The sequence below is a fragment of the Formica exsecta genome, unplaced genomic scaffold, assembly GCF_003651465.1.
Source record: "Formica exsecta isolate Colony F162 unplaced genomic scaffold, ASM365146v1 scaffold115, whole genome shotgun sequence".
NCBI lineage: Eukaryota > Metazoa > Arthropoda > Insecta > Hymenoptera > Formicidae > Formica > Formica exsecta.
Window position 1 is genome coordinate 2,021,391 of NW_021848490.1, and position 4,475 is coordinate 2,025,865.

A 4,475-nucleotide genomic window follows, 5' to 3' on the forward strand; every position below is an offset into this window, starting at 1 on the left:
GGGGGGGATCGGGGGGACGTAATGGTGCCTCAAACACCGTGCTCGCGTCGCTGATGAATTGCCGGCGAGGATGGACGTGCGGGGTTGGAAGGTTGTCGGCAAAGAGAGAGGATGCTGCGAGGCAGAGCAGAGGTATCGCCATCACCAACCGCATCGCAATCTCCCCTAACGTCTCCCCGTCCGTTTATATTCGCGCGGCGTGTTGTAGTAGCGCATTTCGAAGCCGCACGCGCGGATGCTATCCGGCGGTTTCCTCAGGAACCGGAATTCCCGACGGGGCTGGGCGCTGGACGAGACGGATGGTGGAGATCCAAGGGCGAGATCCGGTCGACGAAAACACGCCGGGGCTAATTAACGCTCGCGCGTTACGTGAGCCAGGCCGAATTGCGGATTATTTGAAGGGTGTTTGCGCGCGCGCGCGTATTTGTGTGTGTGTGTGTGTGTGTGTGTGTGTGTACGTACGTGCGTGCGTGGGCATGTGTACGCGCGTTCCGCAAGCTTGATATACGGCGGGGTTATGGATGCCAGAACAGCGAGCATGTAACACGGTTCTTACTATTATCCGATTAATTAGGACCATTGAACGTTAGTTTAAGAAATTAAAAAAGAAATTTAATTCAGATGAATTTCACGTCGATTTGTAAAAGCCAAAATTGAATTTACTAAATCCTTTTTTATACTCTCGCATAAATCACGAAATGAAATATAACGGGAAAAATTTTTATTTTGATTCTTCAAATCTTGCGTGATTCGCGGAAAGAGCTTTTATTTTTTTTTAATTCTCCACATTTTTAACAGTACTAATGCACACTTTTATTAAGGGCAGATTTTTATTTAATTAACGTGAAAGCTCTCGTCAATTAATGCTCGAATAACGAATAACGAATAACGAATTGAAGATATAACGTGTACTAATATTGAAAGTACGTTAAAACGAAAGATTGACTTGCTCATATGCGAACGTTCGAGCACTAAAACGAAATAGGTAAAGTATTCAGTGAGTTTGATGGATTTCAATTTCCGCGCGCGCGGATACGTGCGGCGCGGAATTATACATGAAACGTCATGAGAAAAATACATTACATATGTCGATGTTTTTTTTTCCCGCATTTTTGCGGGAGCTCCGATATATTTTCGTCTTTGGAAATCCGATAATTCATATGTTAAATCGGAACAAGTCAGATCGAAAGACGAGAATATCAAAATGTTTCCCGGCAACACAAAATTTAATTGAAATATTTTTTTTTTTATTATAGATATATACAAATATATATAATAAAATATCGGATCATATTCACATTCGTTAAACTGTAATAAATCTACTTGTGTCTTCTTTGTGTCTAGATGATAAAAAAATCAGGAAAAATCAGAAACATTCGATATATTAATACATTTGAAATGATTATTAGATCGTATTTACGTATAGTTGCATTGTATTGTTGCGTTTAGACTGCTTATAATGACGATGGCGATTTAACCCGTTGAAGTCAATCATACCTAAATTGTGATTCATCCTAGTTTAGCCTAACAAATTATGTATTATACCGGCGATTAGAGATTCGATTATAACTCATCATCAGCTCTCCATGTATCGGATTGAGGTTCGCGGAAATATCGAACGGACTCCGCGAATTTGTGAATTTCATCATTCGTTTGGAATTTAATCGATTACGGATTTCGATCGTTTGATAAAATTAGGAGATCCATAAATATATTGACTTTGCGATCGATTTCGCGCATGAACTTTCCGCGCAATGAATTGTTCTTGGAACCGTCAAACCGGCTTTCCGGATTCGCGTTGTATCGGATCTATCTCGATACATTTTCGCGAGTATAATAACGCGCAGCCACCTATACAGGTGACAAACGTTATTACGTCGCGTAATTGTATTATGCTTGCGGATGCTGCCCATTTTCAACGTTATCGACAGTTATCGTCGATCTGCGTTTCGCTTCTCCTGATTGTACCGGAACGACTGAAAGTCAGGTCAGCCAACCGAGTAAAAATGGTGCCCGCACCATTTGCAAAATAGAACCGTATCGTAAGAATGTATTATCATATAAATAGCGAAGGGAGGCAACATACTAATAACGTGCCGCGCGGGGCCGCCGCCCCCATTGTTTCCATCTCCATCAAGTGAGAAACGCCGTAATGTCGAGAGCTTTTTACAATCTGTGTCCTGATTTTTCTTTTCTCGTTCCCGTCTCCCGAGTCCCGGGGGAAAAAATTTGCAGTTAAATTCCGGAAATATCATCTCGTTCCCGGAAAGACGCTCTTATTCGCGCGTATCCCTTGTATGAAGTATCTCTTACCGATACATAGCATATAACTAATTTTAAGAGATCGAAAAACATTTAGAAAGAATCTAAAAGGAGAGAGAAAAATAGAAATAAAGAGATTGCAAAGTTCTTAAATAAACTATCGTGTGTATTAATTTTTTTAAATTGAATCAAAAATAAAAATTTACTCGAAATAAATTAAGCAAACTTTTCGTTTCTTGCTTCTTTTGAAAATCGATATTAAACGACAAATTCAAATAGTATTTTACTTAATAGCGCGACGCTGGTATTTCATAACCGATGAAAAAACATTCCTGGAACGCGCGTTCCGCGAATATCTCTGCTGTGTTTCTCCTAAATTATTATTCGCACTTACTTATATACATACGTGTTGTGCTTCGCACGTGTACTCGTACACTTCGCAAAGCCTTTGATATTCAACGTTTCAAATCGAATAAAAAAACGCCCCGCCTGAATATGGCGATGCTTTGTAAGGCAATGTTATGTGTTCTCGACGCGGAAATTTGAATAATACGTGTCTTGCACGTATCTTTCAAGGAAGAAACTTTTCCTCGTTGCGAACCAAGGAGCCGATTTAACAGACGGCTTTCTTTTCGAAAAAAGATGTATTGTGCGGTTATTTGTTTCATGCTACAAAAAAAGAAACGGATTATTTACATAGCGAGTAGCTTTTAAAAATAATGTCAAGCCGTCTTTTATATAAAATCTGATACGCTTGTAGACAATTTAACTTCTCTCTTGTAAGCATTCTTTTTAACGCGACATTTCCAAAATCTTTATATACATACGTAAAGAAAGGCGGAATTGACTTTTCAAGTGATATTTCTAGCCTTGGTGTTTCTCGCGTGTTGCGAACAATTTTTCAGAATGTCTTTATCGTCTTTTTTTTTTTTTTGCCTGATGTGTTCCTCATGTCACAAATTAGAAACTTAGTAACTACGAAACGATTCCACCTTTCCTGTCTCTGCCGTTTTGCCAAGTATTTTAAAAATATCCAAAAGAAAATTCGATAGCGAGTATTGCGTTCTTTTATATATAGGTAACATGGTAAAGAATTCATTGTCTATCTGCGTTGAAAGTAATTTCATTCTTCTGAGATTAACGAAGTAGACGTAATTTCTTCTTTTAATTTTAATACGCAGCACGAATTAAAAACAGCAATGGAAATTCTAAGCGAATCTGAAATAAAATGAACAGTTTGATATAAAGACAAAGGGTATAGTTTTAGCTCTATGCATTCTGTGTGAGAGAGAATCCGAGAAGAATTATCTTATATATTTTTAAACACTGGTCGGAAGAGATACATCTTATTAAAATTGAAAAGGATAGAAAATCTCATGTACTGGGAAAAGCATAACGCTTCGCTTTTTCGAGATTGCTCTCTTACAGATTGGAGTTAGTCAAAAGTGAATAAAAGCGAACGAATTATTTACTCGAGAAATTCGATTCATCGTATTCATCTGCGCGTATATTAGCATATTTTTCGTATGCGAACGTTATCAATAGCAAGCTCTCTTCTCTCGTCTACCCTTCCTATCCGAGGAAAAATCCTTTCACGATAGAAGACCGTCTGCCAAAAAATATGCCGGCCGAGTGTAAAGGTCGACGCGCGTTTCGACATTCCATATCCTTCGTAGAGAGTTTTGTAGCTGGAAAACTCGCCGCGGATGGACATGAGAGTGGGACTCTTTTAGCAGAGAATCCACTCGAGAACTCTCCGTGTCTCGAGAGTGTATCGACATGGACTACATCTAAGAGACGCGCATATGCAAGCAAAATGCATCATCTCTCACATTTTTTCGTTGGAGGTGACGAGATATTGCGATATTACGAGAGAGAGAGAGAGAGAGAGAGAGAGAGAGACGTGACGGGATCGACGAGCGTGTCATTATTTAAAATTAACGCCAATCTTGTCGCGGTCGTTTTTTTTTCGTCTGTCTGACGATCGCTCGGTGATGACGCGAGAGTGACGCGGAAATTTCCGAGCGAAGCGCTATAACCGGGATAAGTTACGGGGAAAAGGACGTCCCGCCATCCGAGCGAAATGACGGCGAAATGCGCGCGCGGTCGCATCGAAAGGAGAGAGAAAGAGAGAGAAAGAGAGAGAGAGAGGGAAAAACTTTAAATCCATGTAAGAAGGAAGAAAGAGAGTGTCGTCGCTCTCGTCGACGCTT

The 4,475-nt window shown here is 40.0% G+C and overlaps 1 protein-coding gene across 5 annotated transcripts in view; it reads right to left on the bottom strand.

Moving 5' to 3' along the window:
• Window positions 1-4,475, bottom strand: part of LOC115237928 (nephrin-like) — a 332,314-nt gene that overhangs the window by 163,996 nt on the left and 163,843 nt on the right. The window lies entirely within an intron of this gene.